The sequence below is a fragment of the Diceros bicornis genome, unplaced genomic scaffold (assembly GCF_020826845.1).
Source record: "Diceros bicornis minor isolate mBicDic1 unplaced genomic scaffold, mDicBic1.mat.cur scaffold_202_ctg1, whole genome shotgun sequence".
NCBI classification, from domain to species: domain Eukaryota; kingdom Metazoa; phylum Chordata; class Mammalia; order Perissodactyla; family Rhinocerotidae; genus Diceros; species Diceros bicornis.
Window position 1 is genome coordinate 61,524 of NW_026691092.1, and position 15,139 is coordinate 76,662.

The window sequence follows — 15,139 nt, forward strand, 5'->3', positions numbered from 1 at the left end:
TATCGTTTAATTTTGTTTGAGTAAAGATGGTGCAGAACCCCAGGCCAGGCAGGGGCTGGGCCAAATGGATAGGCTAGTGGCGCTTCCCTGGGTTGGGGGAGGCAGGATGGGCATTGAGTGAAGAATGAGGAGGGTGCCTTTTGGTTTCAACAGTCGGGGCTCACCCCCTGGAGACCTTGGGATGCTTCCATCACCAGAACAGGGCTTCAAGGTGGCTTCTGTTGTCCAGGAAACCCAGCAGATGCAAAGTATTTAAAGTACCCTTTGTGGAATCATCACCTTGAAATTCAAAACCTGTAAGTGGCCACTGGCTCAGCTGCATGGAGGGCCTGGGCTTCCAGGGGGCAGCATTTCTGCAGGAATGTGCCAGGTGACCAGCTAGACTGTGAATTTGGATGAGGACTCATGTGATAGAGCCCCCCTCGCCTGTCCCTTGAAAACTTCAGATCATCACCTAGGGAGACAGTTTTCCCCCTACTGCTCAGAGCCATCAGTCATCCCGGCTGGTCCCCACACACAGCTCGTGTTCTTTCCACACCATATACACGAACCGACTTTCTCCAGTTTTCCAGAGCCCAGACACACTCTGCTGGGCACCCCTCCACCTGTGAGCCTTTCTCACTGAAACTGGCCCCATCCCCAGGGACAGGACACCTGTGCTTCCCCTACCTCACAGGGTCATCACTCTCAGGGGACATGACACCATACTGATACAGTTCCATCATCTTCTCTTATTCCATCCAGAGACCCAGTAAAGAAATTTGGGGTTCAGGTCAGTTGCTCCTAAGCTCCCTGCAGCATATGGGAGTACTTGTCCAAACAAGCCTCAGGGAGCCTTGGCTGATGGCAGTGATCTGAGGCCTGCAGAGAGACCTGGGGTGGACATCATCCCTGCCAGCCACCAGACACGTCTACTGTGTACTGCTGGGGATCTGAGCCTGCATCCTTCCTGACCTCTCAGCTGCCTGCACTGGGGCCTGCCCCACCCTGTTCTCCCTCCTTCAGGCATTGAGACCCTGCCCAACTGCATGAACCCCAACAAGTCCAACATGGCCCTAACCCATGTCGCTTCCAGGGTGGAGACCCATCATCAACAGCTGGTTCATCCTGGAGAGGGACCATAGCATCGCTTACTTCCAAGACAAGATGAATAACCAGGACAGCAGATGATGAAGCTCTTCAGTGGGGGTCTCCACAGGGCAGGAGGGGCCTTAGAGGCAGTGATGTGGCCACACAGAGTGGGCTGCCTACCTGGGCCAGCACATCTAGCAGCTGCACTGAGCCTGTGGGCCAAACTGCACCCTGTGCACTGATGGGGGAGTGTGTGTCTGTGTGTTCACCTGTGTGTGCACTTCGAGGTGTGGGTGTAAGGCCGCACTGTCTCTCCACCACCACTGTGAATCGACCCCTTTTGGTCACTCTGCATCCACCCAGATGATCTTTCTGACATCTTGGACCCTTAGGCCCTGTCCTCCGCCCACCTTCACTCAACCCCCACCACCCACTGCCCTGGCATCACTCTGCGCATTTAACCATCTCCACCATGACCGACACCCCCATTTATGGCCAGCCCACTCTAGCCAGTACCCACCAGTGTCTCTCCAGCCCACCCACTGGGGGTTCCCTCCCCTGATGAGTCCTCAGCCCACTGGGTCTCCGTCTGCCAACCTTGCTCAACGTTCACTTTCCTTCCCCACGTCACGTCCTTCCTTCCTCTGCACACACTGAGCTCCAGGACAGCCCCACGCTCCTGTCCTGCAACTCTGTCCTGTTCCTTCCATGGTCCTGGCAAAGTGAAATCCACCCTGGGACCCAGCTCTGCACCTTCACTGCACCTGCCTCAGCTGTGAGAGGGGCAGAGGCTGGTGCAGAGCGAGGGCTGGTCCCATCGTCACATCATGACGGCAGACCACAAGGCCCCTCGGTACTGCCCACACCCCTCCCGGTGTCCCCAGGTCACCTCACTCCTCCCTGCTCTAGGTGCATTTCACATGTCCCTTCTCTCCTCACCATCCACCCCTGCTTCCCTGTGCAGGACAAAACTTTACCGCAAACAAGGCTGAGTGCATGGATTGTGCACACTGCAGTGTGCACGGCTCGGTGGAGCAGGTTGTGGGTATGGTGTGCACACATGTTGCCAGCTGGGAGAGGGCTGATGTGCAGCTTCTGAGACTCAGACTCCCCCAGGGAGAGGTCAGGCCCCGGTGGCTGGGAGGAGCAGACACCCTGGAAGGGACAAGGGCCACACCAAGGGACTGTCCCCTCTCCAGGATGAACATCTCAGGGGGCTTCAGGTTCTAATGGGCCAGGCTGGGAAGATGGGACTCCACTCAGGACGGGCTGGGGGCTGATTCAGGTGAGGGGGAAGAGCGTGTAAGGTCACTGGCTCCTGGAGGCCGGGCACTGACAGTTTGAGCCCCCTCCTCTTGGTGTGGTCCCCCTGCAAGCCATCAAATGCAGGCATGTCCCTCAGGGAGGGGCTTTAGCAGGGTGGACAGAGCACCCCTGAGCCCAGGGAGTTCCACACCATCCCATCCACAGAGGGCAATTCTCTGCTCTCCCGGTCCAAGGGTACCCTTTCATGTGGAGTCTTCAGATAAGGGGACCACCCCAGGGGCCACAGCCACTCAGGCGGCTCCTTGGCTCAGGTGGCTCCTGTCCCAAATAGAAAAAAGTACAATGAAGAAAATAGGCAGGACCCATAATCCCACCACTATATCCACCTCCCCTAACTGCCAGGTCTGGTCCTTTGGGTTTGAGTGTGGATCAAACTGGGAAATTCGTTTTTGGCTTTTCATGGCATTTCCATCACGCTGCCGACTCTCCAATGTCCTCGCTGGAAGGACTAACCAGCTAGAGATCACCCGGTTAGTTAACCTCCTGTATTTATAGAGGGGCAGGAACCGAGATGGGGAAGGAAGGAGGAGCCCCAGGCCTTTGACCCTTCCTCCTGCACCTCAGCATCAGCTCTGCTCTGTCCCCTCACCCTCACCTGGAGCGTGTGTCTTGACTAGATCCCCATCCTGCTCCTCCCTCCGCCACAGACCCTTGTCCACCAGCTCCACAGCCCAAAGAGTTAAGGATGGCAAGAACAACTACAAGAGCCATTATTTATGGAGTTCTTGTGCTGTGCCAGCAAGGAGTTAATTATCTCACTGAGTAAGAGAGAGGTTCCAAAAGTAACCCATTTTACAAATGAAGAAACTGCAGCCCCGAGAGTCAATCTCATGGCCCGGGTCTCTGAGGTAGGAAGAGGTTACATCCAGGATATGAATGTAGACCCATAAGTCTGGAGTCTCGCACTAACACGTATGCTTTGGGACTAATCAGTAAAAAAGTTTATAATCATGAGATTGGATTTGCAAGTTGGAGCATAGCATACATACCAGCAAGTACAGAAATCATACTTGCATTGATCCGTGAATTATGCAAAGGGAACACAACCGCTAAACAGTACCCACAAAAAATAGAACATAACTAGCCCTCCAACGGCCTTCTTATGTGCCCCTCCCAGGTCACTGACCTCTCTCCCCCAAGGGGAACCAATACTCTAACTTCTGAATTTGTTTTTCTTGTCTTTGAACTTTATTTAAATGGAATCATACAGAGTGTCTTCTTTGGTGTCTGGCTTCTTTCATTTTGCTTGTAAGATTCATTAATATTCTTGAATGTGGCTGTAGTTAATTTTTATTTCTGTATAGTATTCCACTGTAAAACATATAACCCATTTTATTTATCCATTCCACTGATGCAGGATGAGTTGTCTACAATTTGATGATATGCCAAAAAATGCTGCTCTGAACAACTTGTACATCTTTTGGTAAACATATGAACATATCTGTGTTGGGTATATACCTAAGCGTGGAATTGTTGGGTTATAGAGTATGTGTACGTCCACCTTTAGGAGATACTACCAAAGAGTTTCAAAGTGGATTAAACAGTTTGCACTCCCAGCTGTGTATAAAAGTTCCAGTTGCTCCGCATCTCCACCAACGCTTGGTGCCGTCAGAGGTTTGATTTGAACCGTGGTGGTGTATGTGTAGTGGTAGCTCATTGTGGTCTTAAATTGCATTTTCCTCCTGAGTAATAACGTGGAGCCCTTTTCCATTTCATTGTTCCCATTTGGTTATCGTTTTTTTGAAGTGCCTTGTAAAATCGGCCTTTTTTTTCTGGTGGATTGTCTGTAATATTTTTATAAATTTATGCGAGTTAGTTAAATATCCTAGATAAGAGTCTTGTGTCAGATAAATAAATGGCAAGTGTTTATCCCCTTTGTGCCTGCCTTTTTTCCTCTCTTAAAAGTTTCTTTTCACTGACAGTTCTCATTTTTAATAATTTCCTGTTTATCTTTTTGTTCCTTATGTTTACTATTCTTTGTGTTCTGCGAAATCTTTGCGTGCCCCAAGATCTTGAGACTGTTTTCCTAAGGTACCTACTAGAGAAGTTATTGCAAAAACCCCCGTTTAGATTTAAAATACACCTGGAATTGATTTTTGTTGATACAGCCGGTATGGAAAACAGTGTTTGTCAAAGATTAAAGATCAGAGTTTTCTCAGAAGATTACAAATGGAACTCTCATGTGATGCAGCAATCCCACTACTGGGTATAGTTCCGAAGGAAATGAAATCAGTATCTTCAAGTGATATCTGCCCTCCCATGTTCACTGCAGCACTTGTCACAATGTTACCGAACCAAAATGAGTTCCCTATTTGGTGAGTTGAAATCAAAGCCTTTACCAGAAGTAGTTCTCACACAAAGTACAATTCATTTGCCGCAAATAAGGGGACCATAGGGAATCACTTCCAAAGCTGTGGCTCTCTCAGCAAGGGAAAACAAGTGCCTTTTATTTTTGGTAGGGAATAAATATTCAAAAGGAAAGTTTCGTCATCACGTCTAGAGGTGGGTACAAGCTATCCCAGGCGTAGTTTGAAAACATGCTTTCCCGTATATTTCATGTTATGCTAATAAGGCTTAAGCTCCTCCTGGGGTGGAGATCTTAACATTAAAATGAAGCAAAAGTAACTTTGGAGACTTCTTGGCCCATCTGTGCAGGCGTTGCTTTTGCAGTGGGGTTTGGACTGGTTCAGGGTGGTTGGTGATTACGTCTCTTAACGTAACTGAGAAACGACTTTGAGAAAGAGTTAAGGGGCCGGCCTGGTGGCATAGTGGTTGGGTTTGGGTGCTCCGCTTCAACAGCCTGGGGTTTGCAGGTTCGGATCCCTGGCGCCGACCTATGCACCACTCATCAAGCCATGCCGTGGCAGGCGTCCCACATATCAAACGGAGGAAGATGGGCACAGACGTTAGCTCTGGGCCAATCTTCCTCAGCATAAAGAGGAAGATTGGCAACAGATGCTAGGTCAGGGCTAATCTTCCTCACCAAAACAACAAAAAAGAAACAGTTAAGTGCTTTCGAAACTGCCTTTGAATTACTCGGGGCAGTTAGTTTGTGACAACAATAGCCAAGATATGGACACAACCTAAGTGTCTGCTGATGGATCAATGGATTTAGAAACATTACATGTATCTACAATTAAATATTATCCAGCTTTAGATATGAGAGAAATGCTGTCTTTTCTGGGAACATGGTTGAACTTGGAGGACATTATGCTAAGCGAAATAAGTCAGACACAGAAAGACAATCACTGCATGATCTCATTTACATGTGGAATCTAAAAACGTCAAACTCGTGGAAACAGAGAGTGGAATGTGGCTACCAGGGATGGAGGTTGGTGGGTGCGAGGGCAATGGGAGATGTTGTTCAAAGGGTACAGACTTTCATTATAACATGAGGATGTTCTCAAGATCTAATATAGAACGAGGTGAACAGAGTTAATAATAATGCCTTGTATACTCAAGAGAATTGATCTTAAGAGTTCTTAGCATTAAAAAAGGGGGATTATTACAAGAGGTGACGGAACTGTTTGTTAGCTTGATTGTGGTATTCATTTCACAATGTGCACATACATCAAATCATCACATTGTACACCTTCAATGTATACAACTTTTCTTTGTTAATCATACCTCAATGCAGCTGGAAAAATATTTGTGCTGACTTCAGAAAATGCTTACGAATTACTGTGAATGAGGAAAACAAGATGTGAAAGCACAAATGCAGCAGGGCCTGGGAGAAAATTTGCCAAATGTTACCCGTGGGTGATACTGGCCTGGAGCAAGTTGACTCGAGGGAAGCCGTGTTGTAACTTAGAGTAACGTCTGACTAGCTCACTCAAGCTCTGTGTGTTTTACCTTGCACATAGCCTAGGAGATAAACAGCTCTCGGAAATAATCCTGGCTGACACACGTACCTCCCAAGAGTGATAGATGATAACTTTATTCTTTTGAGTTTCTTAGGAACATGACGACCTCCTCAGGAAGAACATCTATGCCGGCATCCATCATCGATGACACCTGAAAGACCTGGTGTGATGTCTCCTGTCGCCGAAGCCAGATGGTGAATGTTCCTGAGCCCCCTCACAGCCCACTAGTCCCTATAGAACTGCCACAGATTATGTGCTTGTTTAAGATGGTCTCTGGGACATGAGTCCATCATCTTCCGATTTTGCTAACTAATCGAGTAAATCCCTTTCCTGACCACCGACTCATCTTGTGATTGGCTTCAAGGTTGCAGCAAGCAGAAGGAGCCTTTGCTCGGTTACACGGGCAGGGATTAGCAGCGATTATGAATTTCTTCTTTACACCTTTCTCAATTTCTCACGTTTTTTAAAAGCACATTCACTTCACCAGGAGAAAACCAGCAGCAATTGTGAGTCACAACAAAAGGTGGAGAGATGAGAGGGTGCACCCCTAGCCCTACTGGCCCCAGGAGGGCTGGAGGGAGAACAGTGGGCAGTGCAGGCAGCCCTGACCTTGCTTGGCCCAGGGTCTCCTTCCCCAGAGCCTTTCAGGTGTCCACCAGGCCCCACCAGTGTGGCTGCGGAGCTCCTGCTGCAGGTGGCCCCCATCAGGGTGACGCCCAGCTGAGTGGTGGCCTCTGAGTGACCAGCAGGACCTGGTTTGTGATCTTGGTCACAGGTGGGCAGGACCGAGGAGGGTTGGTAGCTCAGTTGGAGAAGGGTGGTGGGAGGCTGGCCTGGGGCTGGAGCAAAGTAGAGCAGGGGCCTGGGAGGGAGTCCCAGCAAAGGAACCAAGGGTTGGCCAAGGGGCACGGCTATGTCTGAGAGATGCTGAGGAGCACAGGGGCGTCACTGGGGCTCAGGGAATCTGCCCAGGGCTGACAGTGACAAGAGTCTCCCTCAAGGTCACACAAGGCCCCTGACCCTGTGGCCTTCAACCCAGCTTCAAGGCCAAGGGGATCCTTTCTTAGAGAAGGTGAAAGGACCAGAGCACTCTGGGGCTCTAAGTGTTTCAAAGTCTTTATTAATATGCTCCAAGTGCAGAGTGCCCATGCCCTCAGGGACCAGCCACCTGTGCTGATTAGGAGCACCTTCTTTATCCCCAGTGACCAAGCGAGGCCAGAGCTAGAATGTCCTTCCCCTGTCTTCCCAGGGGTTCTCACCTCAGAACCCTGGGTGTGGGTTGGGGGTGGCAACAATTCTTCAGTCTGTGGCATGTTCTGCCCCCTGAAATGACTGTGGTCTCCCCCATTCGCTGGCACAGCCCAAAGAGCCTCCACACATTTCCCAAAACCCAGGAGACACCACGCCGCCCAGGTGTCTTGACATGAGTACAGCCATGTTTGGCCGCTCCATTGACCTATAGCCACCAGCACACAAAGAAATACAAAGCTGCTTTCTGTGTGGTGGGAACTGGCCTTTTCCTGGGAACTGGCCTTTCTCCCACGGAGGGAGTTGCAAGTTGTAACAGTTCAAGGCTCTTGGAGCGTCGTAGCACGGGACAGACTGGCCATCTGTGCCGGGCTAAGACGATAACCAAAGAAAACAATGCACATACACAACTACTGGGCTGCGACAATAGCCAGGGGGCTCAGTGCACGTACGCCACTGATAACCATTTGTGCATGGAAACACTGGATGCTTGCTCTGTAAACTCTGTAACTGCTTATATAAACTGCTGGAGACTGAGACCCGGTGAGAGTTCCACCTGTGGAAGGGACACCTTGCCCAGGACGTGTGATCCTTGCCCAGCCGCGTCGATTGACAGGGCTCTCCCGGCAGTGGGGCGTGGATATTATGAGTAACTGATTTGATGTAAGTAATTGATTTACTGTGAAGTAACTGATTTGATGTGTTCTCTTTTCGGTCAACCTGGTGTTTCTCTTTCCGGTTGATTTGTGTCATTTCCCTTCAGTCGATCTGGTGTTTCCCTTTCCGATCGATCGGATGTTTTTCCCTCTTATTATATGACCTATTCAGATCTGCTGCTATCTCAGGCGATGTGGATGTTTTCCCTTTCCAGTCGAGCTGGTGTTTTTTCCCTCTTATTATTTGACCTATTCGGATCTGTTTGCAGACTATCGCCTTTACTATCCTCTATATAATAAAATATACCTTCAGTCCATTTGTTTGGAGTAAAAAGTGTCTTTTACATCTCGGATCAAATCCCCAAACCTCTCATAACACCAGGGCAGGGTGAGAACCTGGCCAAGCTCAGCAGGTAGAAACTCCAGGAACACTTTTCCTGACCCTCAGTTCCACACCAGGTGTACTTGCTAGCTGAAGGAGGGCATTGGTGACACTTTTTGCACCTCCAATTCCCCATATGACATGGGGACAATGCTGCTCCCAGGGTGGGGATTCTGTGCCGTTGAATGAGATCAGTGCACGTGTAGCAGGCAGTGCAGCGGTAGTTGTCAAGGTGAGTAGAATCAACACAGGGAGGGCAGATATGGAGACACGACTGCACCTGCTCCTCCAACTCTCCTAAGGATAAAATGTGGTAAAATTCATGCCTTCCCACTCATCTAAAATACCAGCGCCCACCTTGAGCCCCTATCCTGTCCTCCCCACAGCCCTGTGAACTCTACTCTGGGCCATTCATGGGACCAGGGATTTCTGGGACTCAGGGCCAAGGTTTTCCCGGAGATTTCTCATCTGGGTGGTGGTTAGGGAGGTCCCCGCTCCCTTCTGCTCTGTGCTTGGTGCAGGACACCTGGGGCAGCCCTGAGCTGGACCATCAGTGATCTGAGGCTGTTCTCCTTCACTCTGCTGGGCTGACAAGGGGACCTGCATCTGGCAAGCTCAGCCATCTGTGCAGGGGTGGAAATCCACGTCAGCAAAATGCCAGGGCTGCCAGTGCCATTCTCTGCTTCATGCCTCAGCTCTCTGGGGCACCGCCATCTTGCATGACCTTTGCCCTCACTCCCCAGTGGAAGAGCCCATGGCCACGGTTCCTACTGGCTGAAGGCAAAGGCACTGAGGGCAGCCAATAGCTCAGGGAGGCCTGAGGAGTGAGTCCTGTTGGTGTTGAGCATCTCTGGGCCCTGGCTGGACAGACAGGTGCACGAGAGGGCAATGGTTTTCATGGGCCAGGCCGCCCAGAGGCAGAGTGAGTCAGTGACTGGAGCCCCCACCTGGGCTGCCAGGTGTGTCTTTGCCTCTGTGCCTCTCCCTGGTGAGGAAAGCTCATACCCTCTGCACCACCCTCATACCTCGCCCCACCCTGCCCCATCCCTGTACATTCCAGAGTGGTGAGAGCTCAAGGAGGGGAGAGTGAGGGACGGGGGAGCCCTGACCACCCCTTGTCCCTCACCCCCAATTAGAAACATGTGCTCTGGCTCAACCCTCTGCATGGCCTCCACTGGTTCCCAAGAAACCCCTTTCTCCCTCAGCCCCCAACCCTAATCCATCAGAGCGATGTGCAGTGCCACCTCTGCACCCCCTTCCTCCATGGGGGTCTCCAAAGCCCCCCAGAAGGTGCTGCCCATGCCACTGCCCTCAGCCCAGGGCACACATCTGAGCTGGAGAGGCATGCAGACCTCTCCTCCCCAAGATTCAGGGGGTCCAGAGGCCCCCAAGAATCAGCATTCTCCCCCTCCCATCAACTCCAGGCCACAGACCCCTTGTGGGGAAGGAGGGAGCCAGGTGACCCAGAGCTGCCCACTGTGGCCTCTCCCACCAGGCAGCATGGCCTAGGGGACAAGTGTAGTGTCCAGAAGAATATGAATGGTCTTGTGCGGCTTGTCCCCTCTGAGGGAACAGAGGAGGCCATGGAGGTCAGGAGAGAAGGTTCTGGGGAGATAGGAAAGGCCAGGCTCCCACCCCAAGCCAAGACACCATTTGCCTGATAATCAAAGATGAACCGGCCCACCCGCCTGGCAGCATTTCCCTGGAAGAACTTTAGGAGTCCCACGGCCACCCTGGGCCGCCTTTCTGAGCCTCTGGATCTGGATGTGGGGACAACTAGGGCCCTTGCCGGCCCCAGCTAAGAGAGGGGCCTTGGGGAGCACCCACATGAGAGCTGAGCACTCCAGCCCCGTGACTGAGGAATTTTTGATGACACTCTCTGAGTGGACACTGGGCAAGGGTAGGAAGAAAATACCCCCAATATATCTGTGCCTACTGTATGCCAGGGCAGGGAGCAGCCAGTCATTGCTGTCACATCCATGGAGAAATGAAGTTGGTGTCGCTTCGTGAGCGGAGCCTGGGGGAGGATGACGGAGTCTCACAGCAGCGGAAAGAAATGAGCTTTGGCCTTTCAGGTTCCTGGATACTGTGCTGAGGGAGGGGCAGCAGCCCTCCATTCACAGAGGCCTCCTGGGAGGGGAGAAACCAGTCTGGTGGACGGTGGTCGGCCTAGCAGAGGGCAGGCTTGGGAAGAGTGGCGGGGCTGTCCTGAGGGGAGTAGAGCCCTGCTGAAGGAGAGACCTTTGCCTACCTCTCAGACCTATCCAGCTCTTTTCTTTCTTTCATTTTCAAATTAGAGGCAGCAAAAGGACAAGCTTAACTGTCTCTCATCCCCTTTCCATACCTTCAGCTTTGATGTCCACCCCTCCTGTGACGCCTGCTCTCTCAGGAAGGTAAAGACAGGTACTGGTGGCTGAGGCAGCCTCTGTCCTTGGGGCTGGCGGCACCAGGAGCGACTGGAGTGGAGGTAGGAGCCGGCGGCCCGGCCCCTGGTGTCTGTGGGCAGCCTGGTGGTGAGGGAGTTTGTGGCTCTTGCTTCAAGGTGGTGGGAGGCTGTGAGAGTCAGGAGTGCAGGGTGGCCCCTGCCCTGGGGGCAGGACAGTGTTCAGTGGATGGCCACACGTGTGTTCATATACACACATGTATGTGTGAGCATGTACCATGTCATCCACATTAGTGTGTGTGCGAGCACACGTGTGTAGAGCCCAAATCCTAGCTGAGGGACTGACCCATCCAGTATTTTGAGGCCTCGGTAGCATTCTTACCCGGGGGCTACATGTGGAGTTGATGAGGGTGTGGCAGGTCTTGCATGCACGACTGCGGACTGCCCCAGCCCACTTGAATGTGTAATTCTGCTCTGTGGAGGGGGCAGAGGTGTCCCAAGTAGGGGCTCTGCTGTGCTCTGCGAGGCCTGGCAGTCCATGCAGCCCAAAGTTGCTAGACCTACTGAGCCAGCTCTTCAGAAGCATGCAGTCCTCAGGATACTGTTCATAGGGAGAGGTTTTGGGTGCTGGTGCCCCCTCGCCTACTGGGGCTCGTCCCTGAAGAGGGTCTAGCAAAGTTGGAGAAGGGGTGGGAAGGGGGTTTGAAAAAGAGGCCAAGTCGATGTCCCAAGTCACAGGCCAAGCCCAGTGCGTCTCCCTGTCCCCTGCCTCAGTTTACCTTTTCAGGAAATGGTCCAGGGAAGAACTGAGCAGGGTGGGCTCCATGCTGCAGTCGGGGAGTAAGAAACAAAATCCCACGCCCCCCTCTTGCTCTATGCCAAGATCACTTCCGTTATCCTGAGATGGGGTGAGTGGATGTTGGGGGTAGAGTGGGATTCTGGGGGGCCTTGCCCTACCCAGAAGCTCATCTTCGGGGGTCTGGCCCTCACCTGGCCTGCCCCAGGTCACCAGCTGTAGCAGTGGCACTTACATCTGTCCCCAGGTCTGTAGAGGGGAGAACTGGGCAGCCTTACATCCTGGTGGGGACCCTCACGCTTTCTTTCATTCTTGAAGAAACACGGAACCCTCAAGATTCATGTACTGTGTGATGGAGAGAAACAAATATCAAATGTTCCCCCAAAAAGACAATGTATTTTGTACTTTGTAAAGTGTTAATTAAAACAGAGAAAAATATCATGTTGGCTGAGGGCATCTGATTTTGTGCTGCTCCAGGGCCACATCTCATCTCTTTCCTTCTCCATTCCATGGTCGAGGAACATGGCCAGGGGCTGGGAGGAAGGCAGAACAACCTCCCCGTCCACACCCAGCGGCTGAGAGAGGACACATCCCCAGAGCGAGAGGGGCTGTATCAGTTACCTGATGCAGGGTAACGAGTTGCCCCAAACGCAATGGATTAAAATGATTGTTTACGTGTCACTGTTCCTGTAGGTTAGGAATTCGGGAGCAGTTTGAGCAGGCGCCTCAGGGTCCCTCAGGAGGCTGCGATCATCTCAAGTCCTGGCTGGGACTGGAGGATCTACTTCCCAGGTGGTTTACTCACAGGGCTGGCAAGTTGGGCTCAGCTGTTGGCAGGGAGCCTGTTCCTCTCCACAGTGGTCTCCCCATGGGGCTCCTTGAGTGACCTCACAATATGGTGCCCGGATTCCCCCAGGGCAAGGGATTCAAGGGCCAGTATAGGAGACAAAATGGTTTTTTGGCCCCGAGCCTCAGAATTCACATGCCTCTGCCTCCACCATACTCTGTGAGCATACCGCCCCGCTCTGATTTGACACAGGAGGAGAACACAAAACGGTGTGAAACCAAGAGGGCAAGATCACTGGGGCCATCTTGGAGACTGACTGCTATGCCCATCCATCCTCCCAAACATCTGGCTTAGGTGGGCCTGGGGGTCAAGGGGCCTGCGGAGCAGGACAGCGCCTTGCTGGTGGCAGGCAGAAGATCAGGGGCTGGATTCCGGGCCACAGGGCCTCTGGCCCAAGCCTGGAGCCCTACTGTGGATGTCACACCCCCAGGAATGTCCCTGTTGTTAGAAGCCCAGGAGGTGATGCCTCCCGACAAGATACCCTGGGGGCACGAGGGAGGGCTCCATGCCCAGCGTCCCTCCAACAAGGGCTCTGGCATTTGGTTCCTGCCCTTTTGTCAGGTAGGCACTGGGGATGCCAAGGCAGGACAGACGTCTTGGACATTGGACACCCTTCACTGTCCCTCTCTGACATTTTCCACGGAGGGCCGGTGTGACCAGGGCAGGGCTGAAGACCTGAGCCTGCACTGAACCCCACCAACATCCATCCCCACCCACCTCACCCCCGCCCGCAGGACAAGCAGACCTGGTGTCTGAATGGAGTGACAATGGGGCTGAAGCTCTCTCACCACCCTGAGCCCAAGAAAGTTCTGGATGCTGTGAATGCTTTCCCTTCTGGGGTCCTCAGACTACGCCCCCCTCATTCATTCAGAGACCCCATTGGAGCTAGGGCATCCACAGGGACTCTTGATGTCCCCCAAACTCTCAAAAGTTACAAAGGCCTCCAGAGCCCGACCTCCCTTTCCCACCACTCACTCACAGTCACTGTCACTCGGGCGGTGCTGGACCTTGTGCCAGATGCTGGGGACCCTGAGGAACCTGCCGTGGCCCCTGCACCTGAGTCTCTCGAGGAGGTGAGAAGACAGGGAAAGGAGCTATTCCAGGGAGTGCAAGGCCAGGCTAGACCACAAGGGTGAGCTGTGCCCAGGGGTAGGGAATGACCACTGTCCAGCCGTAGGGGGCAGACCAAGAAGCCAGGACATTAGGGTTGAGCTTGGTAAGATGGGGACCCAGCAGAGGGAGGAGCAAAGGCGCAGAGGGCCAGAGGTAACCTTGGCTGGAATGGAGGAGTGTGGCGGGGGAGGGAGGAGTGGATGGGGCAGCTAGGGGTTGAGGCTGAAATGCAAGGTGGGTGCTCAGGTCCGCCAGGGGCCTCACCCTCCTACAGGCCATGGGGAGCCACTGAGGACTTCCACGCAGGGGACCAAACTTAGCATCTGTGTGAGGGTCTGCATTATGAAGAGGGCTGATAGGAGGAGGGAAAGGGTACTGCCAGCGTCCTGGCCTCAGTTCTCAGGAGGGGTCTCTGGCTGGTTCAATGTCTTCTGTGTGCTGAGTTGGGGTGGTGGGGGCAGTGGCGCATGCAGGGAACCAGCAGATGTCCAGCCAATCCCAGAACCATGCCTTTGGCCCCCCGCCCCCAACCAGGGCATAACTCCTCCTGGAGCATCTCTGGCTGCTTCTTGGCAGGTTCTCACCGCAGCTCACATTCGGATCCCCAGGGGGGTTACCCATGCCAGGACTCCACCCCCAAGAGTCTGACTCAGTCTCTCTTGGATAAAATAATGGTTTAAAGCTTCCCCCACCCTCTCTCAAAAGGCAGCATAAAGAACTCGGCCATAGGAGGAAAGAGCAGCTTCTGTGGTCACATGCCCCCCCTGGTTTTATCATGTGACATTCCACTGGGGGGGCGGGGGGGCTCATGATGGTGAAAACGAGCTCTCCAAAGGGAATGTGTGCGATGAGATCGTGGGGGAGGTTGCACCGCATAGACAATATGCTAAAACCACTGAATTGTACACTTTAAAATGGTCTTACGTCATGTGACTCACATGTCCATGTTTTAAAAATATCGATGTCGTAGAGAAAGCAACAGGAATGGACGCTGGGCTTGAAGCATGGCCAAGAAAGAATGTGAGTTATTCTGACACTTTTGAGGGTTAAAGGAAGTCCCTATCAACATGGCGGAGGCAGCACAGAGAAGGAGGAGGAGGACGAAGGCAAGAACCCGGAGCTCCCATGTCACAAATGTTGATGGGGGAGCATCTCATTTGAGCTGTTTTTCCAGGAGCTCTGGACCTGAGCTGACCCAGCGGGAAGCTGTGCAGCATCAGCGAGACCCAGGCCCATCTGCCACCCTGATGAGCATGGGGCACCAGGAGGGTCCTGATGTCCAGGGAGAACCTCGGAGAAGCCGGCAGAGCCTCTGAGGAGCCTGTAGGGAACAGCCCGAGTTGTCTTCAGGGAAATCAGTACTCGGTGTCTTGGACTCAGGGTCACCGAGCGTGTCATGAATTACGTGGTAAAAGTGTCCTAACTTAAAAAATTAAATGAAGGCCCCAGTGATC